The 15,363-nt window shown below is 43.1% G+C and overlaps 1 long non-coding RNA gene across 2 annotated transcripts in view; it reads right to left on the bottom strand.

Moving 5' to 3' along the window:
- LOC112547565 (uncharacterized) overlaps nucleotides 1–15,363 on the bottom strand; it is a 231,552-nt gene that overhangs the window by 119,465 nt on the left and 96,724 nt on the right. For both annotated transcript variants that reach the window (XR_003091334.2, XR_012902974.1), the window contains exon 2: nucleotides 13,535–13,596. This is a non-coding gene — a long non-coding RNA (uncharacterized LOC112547565). The remainder of the gene's footprint in view (nucleotides 1–13,534; nucleotides 13,597–15,363) is intronic.

The raw sequence follows: 15,363 nt of genomic DNA, 5'->3' as shown, positions 1-15,363 counted from the left end.
TTTGTGGCATACTCTTCTACTGGTGGTGCACAGCCACACAGGCCTTGATGGTACACACAAAATTTATTCTGCACATGGAAAAAATGAAGAGGGAACATTGAATTTAACCCATCCAAAAGAAAAAAAAAGATACTTTTCTGAGTGGAAAATCCCAAAGCTTTGCAAAATCAAGACTTTCCCCAAAGAAAATTTCAATGTCAAGAAAACTGCATTTTCAGTCATTCCAACAGAAAATTCCTGACCAACTCTAATCATGATATTTTAAGGTATCACTCTGTTACCAATGTCACTTTCATCTGATATATGAGGAAGGTACCTGAATTAGGTCAACAAAACCATGTACATCATGAATTTTACCTTCAAGTTACACTTACTTTCCACTGTTCCAGATGGTGGGATTTCTGGTTCCTAACTCGCTCACATACCATACTATTTCAGCCTACTTCATGTTTTTGTTATGCAATAAAAACAGTCCTTTTCTCATCTAAACTGAAAAACCCCCCACCATATAGAACATTATATAAGGTGGAGTGAAGAAGTCACCTGTCTTCCTACGTGCACTGGTGCATGCAGTTGTTTTCAAGCTCTTACTTTGTTGTGAAAAGCTATTTTCTTCATTCCACCCCACCCCACCCTTTGGCCTATAAAAAGAAACTCCACATTGCTTTGCTAACTAAAGAAAGTGAGTGCCATAATACATTCACCATACAAGAAGGCAATGCAGTTTGGTTAATATATGGGATTGGTCAGCTAGGTTCTGTTTCTAATCAGAGAAACTTCACCGGTGTTTAAAATAAGTAACAGAACATCAGCTACTTCAAATAGGGGTTGTGAGACTTAACTAACATTTGTACAGTGCTTTGAGATTCTTGGAGAAAGTGACCAGAGAATTACAAAGTTTAAATGAATCCAACAAATGTATCTTTGATTCTCTTCCCTAGCCCACTATTTGTTTAAATAACACACCTTTCCTCTGGCTTTTGGTATTCCTTGTTCTTAGTGCTCACTGTAGGGGTTCCATTACATTTTAATTGCTTTTTTCCCCCAGGTATGTATTACCAATATTTTCATTTTAAGCTGATGTTTTTAAATAGGTTCAAATAAACACATAAGAGCCGTTTTCAAAATAAATACTGCTCTTGGTTTCCTCTTTTTTCTTTTTACAAAGTGAAAATGCCCCCACTTTTATCCAACTGGAGTGGAAATGGGAACAATAGGGAAAGGTGCTACTTCAAGCAACTGTAATGCCTCCCAGATTCTCCACTGCCCATAGCCCTATTCTGCAGGGTTGGCAGTGACTGTGGGAGGGGCCTGATACCAAAGTAAAATCAGGTTTCACTATACTGAACTTAATACTCTTATACGGGCAGAAAAATCAGTGTGAAAGAAAAAATTGGCCTGGAAAGCTAGCAGTCACTGATTTACACCATAGCAGGCTCACCGATGGAGGGAAGAGCACAAAGGAGGCAACTTCCTTGGAGCCCAGAGATTCAAAGGGCCTGGGATTCCAAGCCCTTTCATTCACTCCCAGATGCTGTGCTGTGTGCTCTGGGAAGCTCTAAGGGCTGGACGGGGCTGGTGTGATGTGCTCCAGCAGGTGCTGAAGGCTAACTGCTCTGCCCCATCCCTTCTGCCTGAGCCCCCACCACTTTCGGGAGCGCACAGCCACCCTCACCCCACCTTGCCCAGGGGAGTGGCTCTGCACTGTCATGGCTGTCTGCTCCTCTGCACCAGGCAATCCCAAGAAGGCTAATGAGATTTCATGGTATGATCAAGAAAAGGATTTGGCCCCTCCTACCATAACAGTGATTTCAAAAGGTATCAGTTGCCTAAGCAAAATCTTCATTGATCACAAAATTGGTTGTGACAGCGTGAAAAAAATGGACTTGCATCCTTGTTTGAGTCTTTATGATATATAAAGGCCCCAATGATTTTTTTTCCTCCTGCTTGTTTTTTATTCTGGCATTATCAGAAGTACTAAGTCTTGCTACAGAGTTTGACTGGGAACTTCCTCAGCCATTCATTAAAGGGGTAGCTATGCTGAGTATTTCACATAAAAAGCTTTTCTTCCCACTGCATTTTGAGTATGTTTTCTTAGACTCCTAGGTTCCAAGACCAGGAGGGGCTATTTGATCATCTTGTCTGACTTCCTGTATAATACAGGTTATAGAACATTGCAATAATAATTGCAAGTGCATGGGAGGGGGATCCAATCTCGATTTAAAAATTGTCAGTGATGGAGACTCCAATCACAGCCCTGGCTAAGTTATTCTAATGGTAAATTACTTCCACCATTAAAATTTTCCATCATATTTCTAGTGGATTTCTCTAACAATCTTCCAGCCATTGGATGATGATATACCTTTTTCTGCTAGACAAAAAGCCCATTAATAAACCAATTTTTAAAAGCTGAACTACTCCAAATTTTATAAAACGCTCTTTGTGACATCATAGTTCTACTAGTTCTCTAGTCACCTACAGGGTCTACATTAGAAAGACAGGCAAGGTAGACCTGAATTTCTAATATAAAAAAAAAAAAAAATCAAGCAGAAAAACAGTCTACCAATCTATGCCATAAATTAATACAAATGTCCCGCCTATTTTTTTATTCTGCAAGTCACTTTTAATTAAAAAGCCTAAGGAAAGCTGAAATTGGTTATTGGTAAGAGAGAAAAAATTAGCATTGGCATTAGAAGGACTCCTCTTGACCACCCAAATCAGGGTACGTCTACACTAGCTCCCTAGATCGATCTAGGGAGGCTAATGAGGGCGACCGGAATTGCAAATCAAGCCCGGGATTTAAATATCTCGTGCTTGATTTGCATTTTTCCCGGCCAGTCGCCATTTTAGAAATTGACTAGCCCGAAGTAACTGCCCGCGACTACACGCGGCAGTGAAACGGGATTCCGGAATAAAGCCCTAAATCGAATTAGGTGGTATTCCTCATGGAAGTAGAAGTAGAAAAAATTACTGAGGCAAAATCCAACTGAGAAGTAGAAAGACACCCCCCATATCTCCCCACATTCCCTTCCCACACCAGAACCTAGATGAGCCCAGCCTAGTAAATTGTATGTGCTCCAGGTGTGCAGTGAAACAGCAGGGCGCTGGAGCACCAAAACAGGCTCCCCAATGCTGAGGAAGGGGCTGGGGCTGAGCCTTGGGAGCCAGTTCCAGGCAAGCTGGGGGCAGGATCCAACCCCCGGGCCTGAGGTTCCCACCTCTGCTCTACTGGGCTTGCCCCTAGGGTTTGCTGGACTCCTTGCAGAGCTTGAGCATCTCTGGCATAAAGATTCCTCCTATTGCTTCAAAAAACATTCCAGCTCTTCTCGTCTCAGGGCGTCCACCTTGCTGTCTGCACCTTCTTCCTTTCAAAGTCCTCTTCCCTGACACGCATGACTGGCAGGGCCAGGTGGGGCATGGTTACCTTTAGGAGACAGAGGCCCCCTAGCTCCTTGCCTGTCGGAGAGTCTACACCCTGTGACAGACTGTTCTTTACCTCTGACAGATTCCAGCTTCTGCCCCTGAGTTTTCCAAAGGGGCAGGGACACACACCACAAGCAACCCCACCTGCACAGTCCCTGGAGCACCTCACATGCTTCCTAAGGAGATCCCCCCCCCCCCAATATTGCGCCCAGCCTCACATCATTCAAAAATGAGACTGGCTTAAACATCATGAGATTTAAAATAATAAATCAACCACATTTTTCACTGGTTCTGGAAATTTTGCACATTCAGGAGTAAGCACCCTTAGCTTGCAGGTGATCCTCCGATGGTCACAAATTCAATCATCAACACACACACACACACAAACCTGATCTTGCTATTCACTGCTCGGAGGGGATTCCACTTACGTTCTCATATCTCTTGGAATGCAGGAGCTGCCTTCTATCATTTTCCCTCACCCTCCATAGCAGGACAGGATCAGGATGTGCCTTATTTACATTATCACTCCACTCTATCAGCCCCCCCGCCCATTACACTTGTGCTGTCTCCTGTTCTCCCTACGTTCTCCCTCAAAATCTTCTACACATCACTTTCTCCGTCCGTGCCATACCACATTCCTATTTACCCTATGCAGTCCCCCTCCTGTTTCCCCTATTTCCTTGTACTTCCCCCCACCCAATCCATCTCCTAGATTCCCCATTCTCCTGTATCCCCCACTTAGTCTGCCTCCTGAACCCTCATTCCCTTGTACTACCCCACCCAGCCTGAATCCTCTGTAAATTCCCTCTCCATACTGTGAAAACCCTGCAAGTGGGGTTCTGCAGACAGTGTCAGTAAGCGGAGCTCCTTGTGTCAGTGCTCCAGCAGGAACTGTGCAGACAAGGAGCAAGAGGCAAGACATAGACACTAGGTTACAATCAATGTTTCCTCTAATTTTTTCCATCTATTTGCAGAATAAATGTTTATATGCGCCATGGCATGAGTGAATGTGCACCACCAGTAGGAACAAAAAGCCTACTTGTGGGTGCTCTGCTAATCAGCTGGGCAGCATTTGAATCTTTCCTGAGTGCCCGCACATGCGCACAGCTTACAGGGAATACAGGCGGCAATGTAGAAACATGAGCTTTTGGACAACAGCCCTTACCACACGATATTCTCTAGGATGTGCAGTCTTTGCCCAAGGAACTTAACAGTCTCTTCAGAAGAGAGAAATCAGCCTCCCACACTGTCAAAAACATGTCAAGGACAGACCTTTAGCGAATAATCAGATTTAGTTCCATTGACTTTAAATGTACATGAGCTGGGAATCTCCTCCTCTGAATTGGAATTAGTGATGTTTCCATTCCCTTATGTGAGAACAACTTGCAAAGAGAAATATGAGGCACTGTGTTAATAGGCAAATATTGCACATTTCATTCAGACAAACAAGAGTTGTATTCTGGGCCTACAGAATTATTTTTGGAAGGGAGAGAGGAGAGATGTCCTTTGAACACGCATGGTGTATGTCCTTCTTCAAAAGGATTCATGTATAGAACTAGTCTTAAAATGAATATGAAGGTCCAAAGAAGAGCCATGAATGAACATCTTGACACCTTTACAAGTAACGGAAGAATGGGGATAAGATCAGAGCTGGTTACACTAACTTCCACCAGCATAGCCCATGGCACTAGGCTCTACATAAACAGAAAGAGGAGGTTTCAGTGACATAATATGGCTGCTACTTACCATCTTTCAAGCTGCCCACAGGGGCCAGGACAGGTGTAAAAGTGGGTAATATTGGCTGGGAACTTGTCTGGCCAGGATAGCTGGGGAAATGCACTGACTAAGTATATCCACTGAGAAGTCTTCACGCAAATGCCCATAGAGCTCAGGCTCTGACTGCTACTGAATGCAGAGATCTTTGGGCTGGGCAGAGAGGGCAATGTGCTAGTGGGGGATTGTGGAAAGAGAGACCTTCCTCCACATTTACTACCAAATTCTGGGTTCACTTCAATCCATTCCAGCCCCTGCAATCCTGTAAGTCAGTCATGGGACAACACAGCTGGAAAGTGAAGGCAGGCTTTCGCTCCCCTGTCTTGTTAAATAGAAGAGCAAGGAAATATTTTCAAACATACCTTTCGGGGGTCAGATTTCTTCTTACAAGAAGTGATTTCACTGGTTCTACTCATGTGAGTCACACAGAGCAGCATCCTGTTCCCAACTTTTTCAGGTGAAACCTTGGCCCATCCTTTGAAGCCAATGGTAGTTTACCCATTGACTTCAGTGCATCCATAAGTTCATTCATCCTTTCCAAGTGCTAGGGTTCTTAGCCTCCTTTAACTGTTTAATCTTTGAGATGCTACTAGACTAATTGTTTTTTTAAGTTTTTCCTGTTACAGACTCACTCAGCTATCCCTCTGAAGCTTATCTACTCAGTCTTTTTTTCTTTCTCCCCTTCAATTTTTTTTAAACTGAATTTTTTTCTTACCTCTCCCCTCCCCACCCCCCCTTCACTTATGTATTCTTGGATCTGGACTTCCAACACTCCAGTCATCTGAAGAAGTGGGTTGTGCCCAGGAAAGCTCATGATACCATCTAGATGTTTTGTTAGTGTTTAAAGTGCTACTAGACTATATATTGTTGTTTATGTTTCACCCTTCATTGACAGTCTCTCCTGTAATCTATTAAGAAAGGTAAAACCTGCACATGCCCATATTTCAAAAATGCATAAGAACTTGTTCTGAGGATATTGCATGTATTAAATGTTGTTCCCCTCAGGGCTTTATCGCCTTGAGTTGAGACAATAGAGAGTTGTGGGATGGGGGGGAGGTCATGGACTCTGATTCACAGGGATTTAGAGTCTTCTTCCTACAGACACCCCATGGATTTTGCACTATTTTCCAAAATCTAAGCTTCAGTTTAGAACAATGAAGCTTAACACATCTGGGTTTGGGGAAGTGGAATGTAAATAGATGTACTGTTGTCTTATTTTAGAATCTGTAGTAAGCCAGACTAAAACAATAGCACTAACAAATGTAAACTGCTCCCATTCATCTCAGTGGGGTGGGGTGTTAACTTTGAAGCCTAATTGTGACCATTTTAATGCCAACATTGTTAACTATTTCAATGATGTCAACACACCAGAAAATCCAGGGTAATGAACTTATCTAGTGTGAGTGTTTGTAGTAGTCACTTCCTGATGTTCCACTCATTTGAAAAGAACATTGCATTACAATAAGGTTAGTTTGAATATTTTCTCACTTAATCAGTTAGTTGAGATATTTGCTACTGTCTTTCAAGATTAGCTTAAAGGGAAGTCAGGGATAAAAATCATTTCTATTCTCTTCTATTGTGTGACTTGGGGGATTTTATGATTTTGCTATTAACTTTGATCAAGGTGCATGGAAGGCAATCCAGTTTAAACAACTAACAAACAGGTTTGAACAAACTTCCTTGAGCCTAAAAAATAGTTAGTCCTGATATATAAACAGGGCCAACTAGAACAGAAACCAAAAGTAATTATAGAAATTCTGTGTGTATGAAGCAAGTAGGAGGGTGGAAGGGTTTAAAAGGACCTGTGTTTTCAAAAGTGACTTGTGATATTGCATCATTAGATTTTTGGGTTCACAAACTGAAACACCTAAAAGGAGCCTGATTGTCAACAGGTGGGTACACCTAGCTCTTTCTGAAAATCAGATATCTTAAATTAACCACCCTAAAATTGAAGTACCCCCAAATCATTAGTCACTCCTGTACAACTAAGTCAAACTGTGTATTTGGTTTAGAAATTTTCAAGGGGGACTGAATGTCCAGGATTGGCAGCATTGCATGTTTGGAATCCTGAATTAAAATGTTAACGTAGGTCACTATTGGATAAATCAATATCACAATATTACTCTAGCCCACATTCACCAACATGAAAAAGTCATGAGTTTGGCCTGATTGATTTCGATCACTCAGGATGAGGGCCCCAGCTTTAGCAGTAAGGAGTTGTAGGTCATGACTGAGGGACCCGACAGATCTATAGGGATGTTTGCATAGTTCCTGTCCATGCCACAGTTATCAGAGTTTGTACCCACTGCAGATATGTTTACTTTGTAATCAGATGGTGTGACTGCAACATGCATAAGCACACTAAAGTAACAGTAGCAGCAGAGCCCTAGCAACAGATCACAAAGGAATGGAGAGTCATTATGGAGCCCTGCACCTCATCCACAGTCTGATGTGATTCTCAGACAGCAGGTAGAACAGTCGGTTTATTAGTCCACGGGGTTATTGTGTAGAACGGAAGCAGTTAGTACACTCTATCTTGGTGAAAGGGGGCTCGGAGCTAAGGGCCCTGCCCTCCCATCTCTGCATCTCAAGCCAGCGAGACTTCCTCAGGGCATGTGTACACAGCAGGGCTAAAGTTGAAATAAGCTACGTAACTTGAGCTACGCCAATTGCATAGCTTAAGTCAAAATAGCTTATTTTGGCTTTTGGCACGATCTACACAGCAGAAAGTCTGAGAAAGAGCACTCTTCCCCCCAACTTCCCTTACGCCTTGTAAAATGAGAGTTACAGGAGTGGGAGTAAGAAGTCCTCAAGCTTGACATTATTTTGACATTATATCGAAATAACTGCTTGTAGTGTAGATGCTGACTTTGTTGTTTCGGAATAATGTCATTGTACGTGCAGTCTCAGAGAGCTAGGAGCAAGGAGGACAGGCCCCTTTTTAAAAGGTGATTCTTAAGATTACCATAAATGAAACAAATTAGAGAAAAGATTATTTCTGAGGCTGTTTATTTTGGGTATTTACTGGCATCCTATACATGGTCAGTTTAACCAGTTCCCCAAGTCAGATCATCTGTTTTTCCTTTTGTATTATGCAGTGGGACAGGCAAGAGGAAACTCCTCAATGTACATTCCTCATCTCCACCTCAGATTCACATCCAGATAGGAGTGTTGTACCAATCTAGTTCCTACAATCACTTACACACGTATTTAACTTTCCTCAGATGACTAGTTACATTAAAGTCAGCATTCTGTTTGTGCACCTAAAGTTACATTTGTGCCTAAGGCTTTGTCTACACAGGAAACATGTTGCAATATAACCTGGGATATGCATTTTAATCACCATAGTTACAGCAATAAACTCCCCACTGGGACACTAGTATAAAAGTATTTTTATTCAATTTAGCTTATATTACTTGGAAGAGATTTAAACACAACACAACACCCCCCAAAAAAGCCACTTTTATACTGAAGTAAGAGTGTCTCCAACAGAGTTATACTGGTATAACTATGTTAATATAACTGTTAAAACTTTCTTGTATAGACAAGATCTAAAAGGAGAAACTCTTGTGCAGGCAGAAACAACAGTTCTGACATTGGCACTTACTTTTTATGAACTCAAAATTGCTCAGTATGCAGCTTTACCCTGGTCTACATTAGGGAGTTATTTTGAAATATCTCCCCTTATCATATATATATATAGTAGCCCAGTGTCTGAGAGTCTGTAACGCCGAAATGCTGGCTGTTCCCTCTGGGTGGCGCTGTTGCCTAAAATGCTGGCTGTTCCCTCTGGGTGGCGCTGTTGCCTGAAATGCTGGCTGTTCCTTCTGGGCTGCACTGTTGCTGAAATTCTGGCTGTTCCCTCCAGACGGCCCATGCTACATGGGGAGTGCGGGGCCCAAATGGCTGCTTGCGCCGCATGCTCCCCCACAGTGGCCCGGCTGAGCGGTGCAGAAGTCAGCCGAGCTCCACGACAGAAGGGGAAGGGGGGCGGGGCGATGATGTACATGCCCAGAGGGTGGGGCCTGGCCATGTATGTCACTGCCTCGCCCCTCTTCGCCTCCTGCCATGGCGCTCGGCTGACTTCTGCGCCGCTCAGCCGAGTCACCACGGGGAAGCCCAAATGGCTGCTTGCTGCCCCGCGGCGGCCCGGCTGCGCGGCGCAGAAGTCAGTCGAGCACCACGGCGGGAGGCGAAGGGGGGCAGGGTGGTGACATGCGGCTTGACAGTGGCTCCAGGCCCTGCCCCCTGGCCGTGAACGTCACTGCCCTCCTTTGCCTCCTGCCGTGGCGCTCGGCTGACTTCTGCACTGCTCAGCCAGGCCGCCGCATGGGAGCAAGTGGTGCAAGTGACCGTTTGGACTCTGCGGTCCCCCGAGGAAGAGGCAGGAGGCTGAGAGAGAAAGGGGGAGAGGTAGGAGGAGGAGGAGGAAGAGAGAGAGAGAGAGAGAGCGACGGAACGAGAGACCGGAGGCTCAGGAGAGAAAACCAGCGTGGAGGAGAGACCTGAAAATCCCATCTTATGACTGGCTAGTTGGCTAGTTTTGAAATAACAAGCAGAGCATCCACACTACCGAGCAGTTTATTTCGAAATAAGGGTCTGGTTATTTCAAAATAATAACTCCTGCTTTCCACGAGGAATAACACTTCTTTCAAAATAGTTACTTGGGGTATGTCTACACTACAAAGTTACTTCGAACTAACAGACGTTAGTTCGAATTAACTTTGACAGGCGCTACACTAGCGCTCCCCTAGTTCGAATTTAATTCGAACTAGCGGAGTGCTTATTTTGAACTAGGTAAACCTCATTCTACGAGGACTAAGCCTAGTTCGAATTAAGGGGTGTGTAGCCCCTTAATTCGAACTAGTGGGAGGCTAGCCCTCCCCAGCTTTCCCTAGTGGCCACTCTGGCCAACACCAGGGAAACTCTATTGCCCTCCTCCCGGCCCCGGACCCCTTAAAGGGGCACGGGCTGGTTACGGTGCCCGTGCCAGGTGCAAGCCTGCCAGCACCCAGCTAGCAGACCCTGCACCTGGCACGGCTCGAGCCAGCCACCCGATGCTCCCCAGCCCTTCCCCTCTTCCCGGGACCAGGCTGGCGGCTCCCGGGAGCTTGCCCAGGACCGCAAGAGGCGGGCACCCGCCTGGTCTAGTGTGGACATCGTGGACCTCATCCACGACCTCTGCACTAGGCACAGGAAAGTGGCCGTCTAGGGCAGGAGAGCTGCCAGCCTGGCCACCCAGGAGCAGGTTTGCATGAAAATCAAGGTGGTCCACTGAGACCCCCGACCCTGAGCCCTGAGCTTACAATGGCCATACTGGGTCAGACCAAAGGTCCATCTAGCCCAGTAGCCTGTCTGCCGACAGCGGCCAACCCTAGGAACGCTGGAGGGGATGGACCGAAGACAGTGACCAAGCCATTTGTCTCGTGCCATCCCTCTCCAGCCTTCCACAAACTTTGGGCAGGGACACCACTCCTACCCCCTGGCTAATACCACTCCATGGACCCAACCTCCATCACTTTATCTCACTTCTCTTTAAACTCTGTTCTAGTTGTAGCCTTTACAGCCTCCTGCAGCAAGGAGTTCCACAGGTTGACTCTTTGCTTTGTGAAGAACAACTTTATGTTACTAGTTTGAAGCCTGCTACCCATTCCTTTCCTTTGGTGTCCTCTAGTCCTTCTATTATGGGAACTAATGAAGAACTTTTCTTTATGCACCCTCTCCACCCCACTCGTGCTTTTATAGACCTCTATCCTATCCTCCCTCAGTCTCCTCTTTTCTAAACTGAAAAGTCCCAGTCTCTTTAGCCTCTCTTCATATGGAACCTGTTCCAAACCTCTGATCATTTTAGTTGCCCTCCCCTCTCCCACCCTCTCTCTTCCCCTCTCCCACCTCCTTTTCCCAGTCTCCCCAAGTTTTGTTAACTAAAGAGAGATTCTATTTTTGACCACGTTTTCTTTATTTTGTACATCAGGAAGGGGGGCTAGGGAAGGGTAAGTGGAAGGAGGTGAGGGAGGAATGGGGTACGAGCCCCCGATGGGGAAGACTGGGCTGGCTCTGCGGGCTTCTGGGGATGGAAGCTCTCCTGCAGCCCCCCAATTGCCCCTCTCCCCAGATGGCAGCCTGCGGCAAGTGCAGCCGGGCTGATGGCCGAGTGCTGTGATGTGCCCAGTGTGGGCACTCAGGGCACTCCAAGCCAGGACTGCTTCGCAAGCGGGGCACCCCTGAGAACTGTCTGTCCGGGGTGGGGGTCGGGTCCCTTTAAGCACAGCCCTCAGCTAGCCTGAGGCAGCAGCTCCACGCTCTAAGTCCTCATCTGATGCCCTGCCGGCACTGCTTCCGGCCATCCTTAACCCCGGTTCAGGGTCCACTTCATGTGGACATGCTAGTTCGAATTAGCAAAACGCTAATTCAAACTAGTTTTTTAGTCTGGATCCGTTAGTTCGAATTAGCTTAGTTGGAATTAATTAATTTGAACTAAGTTAGTTCGAATTAGCGCTGTAGTGTAGAGATACCCTTGGAGAGTTATTATATTGACATAAGTAATTTTGAAATAATTTCCTAGTGTAGACTTGCCCTTCCATTTAAAGTTGGGAGTTAGGATGCTTGTTGCTTTTATCAACTAAGATAACTGAGCTTCAGACCTCCAAAAGCCTCCAGTATCAAATATTGGGATTTCCTGGATCTGTAAAACACCACATCAGCATATTTGTAAAAGCACGTGAAATAAAATGCTGTTTAAATAAAAAAACAAACATCTGTTTTCTTTTTTAAATTCAGAGCAGTCAGCACCCAGCCAACTCCTTGTCCTGTGACCTCAATGAGCTGAAGAGTGCTCAGTGCTTAGCAGAACAGAGGTACTCAGCAATTCACTAGGACTTCCCCCTAAGTGTCTGCATGCCACTGCATACCCAGGGGCACAAAACAAAAGCAACTGAACACACGTTTGATTTGTTTAAAATTTTATTGTTGCATTAATGTCTTATCTCCACATCAATAAGGCACATCCTTGTTACAGAAAGAATAAACAGTCTAATAAAAATTACTTCAGCCCACACTTTTCTTGGGCCTTCTTTTCAACTGTTAACATGAAAAAGAAAATAAAAAATGGTGACAGCTGGATGTGTGTTAATTTAGAAGCCTTAGCCTGAGGTGTCATAATCTGAAGTTATGGTGCAGGCATGAGCATGTAGAAGCCTGGAATGCTGATGTTAGCAAGGCTGTCATTGAGTTTATTTAACACTCATTTCTCTCAGTCTGTTTCAGAGCAGAAATGCAGGCAATGAAAACCTATTCAACCTTTGACAACTTCAGTTGTAGTATGATAAAGATTCTAGTTAGCAGCGTCCTGTCTTTGCAGGTACACAAAAGAGGTATTCAGAAGATATTTCCACTCAGAAGACATGGAAAGGTAGCCCCAAATGCCTCTGGTTTCTTTTTATGAACACGAAAGGGGGGGGGAGTTTCAGGACAAACCAAAGACAGCTTTCTAAAATCTATCATTCAATCTCAAAATAAACATTTTGTGATTTCAAACTAAAGAAGCCTTTTTCAATTTCTTTCATGTAGGTAGTTTTTATACTCAAAAGCATCCAAAAGCACTTTTTAATCCAAACTAACATGGAGTTGATAAAAATATGCATAATGATCTGATGTAATTTCTCAGTCAGAAATAAAGGGGAGCGACAGCATGCAGATAGGAAAGCATAGGTTACTAGTAAAGATCCAAGAATCTTCATAGTAAAAACATATACAGCCCAATAATATCTGGACAAACAAGCTGCCCTCAAAGCATTATGTTTACACAGTTTAGCAGAAGGAATAATCAACAGACATTCTTCTGATACCATTTTAGGGAAGCTGAATGCTGACCAAAGAAAACAGCTATATATTAAAAATAATTATCTTTGCAGAATCTTCCTCAAACTTTTCATACAAGGGCAGCTCCCTGTTCACAGCTGAATTCAGATTCATGTAAATAGATGCACAGAACTGCTTCACGTCATCTTCAAAAAGAAATTCCATTTTGCAAAAGTTCCATTTTGCAAAAGAATATACCATAAAATTATGAGCAATGAACTCACTCATGCACCGTTGGAACTTATTTGTAAGAGAAGAAGGATGGTCCAGGGCTTATGACATTAGCTTAGGCCTTAAGAGACTCAAGTCCAAGCACCCACATGACCCCTGACTCCCTGCGTGGGCCAGCTACAGTCTCTCTCTGCCTCAACCCTTTTTTTTTTCTTTTCTTTTTTTTTTTTACATTGGGATAATAATATATCCTCATCTTTATGCATGAGACACTCAGATGCTATAGTAGTGGGGGCCATATAAATACCTTAGATAGAAGATCAAGGTCCAGCCAGAAAACAGCAAAAGCATTCAAAAGATTACTTCAGTCTAGAAAAAGAAAAAAAAATAAAAGTTAGTGTTTATATAGTACTTTATCCAGTATTTTGTATTTTTTCATAACTCTGTACAAACATTAACTCAATTATTTCTAGCAGATTCTTAGGACAAACACCCAAAGCCTTGGGTTGGTGAACAAATGCAGAATCCTTGCAAAGTGTGACCTCAATATGAGGTTCATCACAGATTTGTGTCACAAAAGTTCACGACAGCTATGTCTACACTACCAGGTTATTTCAAAATAAGTTGTTTCGAAATAACAACTCCTGAAATAACTATTTTGAAATAAACATATTCCTCTTCACAAGCAGGAGTTATTATTTTGAAATAACAAGCCCATTATTTCAAAACAACAGGCTTGGTAGCATGGATGCTCACCTTGTTATTTCAAAATAAGGGAGGGGGGAGTTATTTTGAAATAACTCCCCAGTATAGATATGCCCTACCACATTTTAGCACCACCTATATTGAGTCTTGTAACAGTCTGAACACTAACTCAGAGTCCCTTGAAGTGACATTGTTGGGTTTCCCGAGTCTGAGAATGCCTTAGCCAACAGGCAATCTTAAATTTGTGAACTGTACAAAACCTAATGGCAAAGTGGTTTTTGTGCAATCTGCCAAACTGTAACTCTATACAGAATGTTCTGGAATATGCAGAAATGTTTCTCTGAGATATACAGATTTGCCTTCTTCCTACTTTATCTGGTGGTAGAACATTAATCTGGATCACTGCACACTGAGCTGTCATCCCAAGGGTGGAATGAAATAAATGTAGGCTGAAGATTTTATTTGGAGTAGAGTTGGCAATACTGCACAAGAAGTATTGTTAGCAGAAATATCCAGCACTTTACATAATTCTTTCCAGCTATGAAGACATGAAATTGGTAATTTTGGAACAGATTTTATAAAGTATGTGCAAAGAATAACTTTACTCACACAAGTAACTTTTTTGTGCATCAGCCCTTTAGATTTGTTAGCATGTTTTCCAGCCAACCCTAGCCCACTAAATATTTAAATCAGCTCAGTTTCTCAGCTATAGTAGCTCTGATAGGCCTCACATCCAAAAAGCTTGTTGCATAGTTTAGGTACACAAATATGAATACATAACCTAAAGGAACTTATGGATGGACTATATAGTTTGCTACTCAAGAGTATAATCTTAATGGCAAAGACTCCAGGACAAATTTAGCTGTAACACACTTGGTAGTGTGTATTATACATTTATAAGTAGATGTAAATTAGAGCAGAGCAAATGATTGATTTTTCAGTTTCACTAAATCCTAAAAAAAAAAAAAAATGGTTAGTTTCAAATCAAAACTGATTTTTTTTCCAGTTTCTTACCAAAATAAAAACTGAAAAAATGTCAGTGGGGTTGAACAAAACATTGGATGTTTCAGTTCATATTGACAGGTTTTTAAACAAAATATTAATTTGCATGCATATTTAATATAAAAATGTTTCAAAACTAAATTTCTAAACTGTTGAAAGGAAACGTTTTGAAAATCCAAAATGTTTGTTCAATGAGTTATGTTTTTGGGGTGTTTTTTTGTTGTTTTGTTTTTTGTTATGGGGGGGGTTGTTTGTTTGTTTTTGTCAAAACCATTAGTCAAATTCAACTTGAATTTGGTGCCCTGAAAAATGCATTAAAATTTCTGTTTGCTGGGGTGGGGGTGTGTGCTAGAATTAGTGCAAGGGGCCTAAGGTCCAGGCACAATCCTTAAAGTGAGGGGGATCACAGGCCTAGCACCTCAAAAAAAA

The sequence above is a fragment of the Pelodiscus sinensis genome, chromosome 3, assembly GCF_049634645.1.
Source record: "Pelodiscus sinensis isolate JC-2024 chromosome 3, ASM4963464v1, whole genome shotgun sequence".
In the NCBI taxonomy this organism is placed as follows: Eukaryota; Metazoa; Chordata; order Testudines; family Trionychidae; genus Pelodiscus; species Pelodiscus sinensis.
The sequence above is the reverse complement of the archived record's forward strand: the minus strand, read 5'-3'. Positions and strand labels throughout refer to the sequence as shown.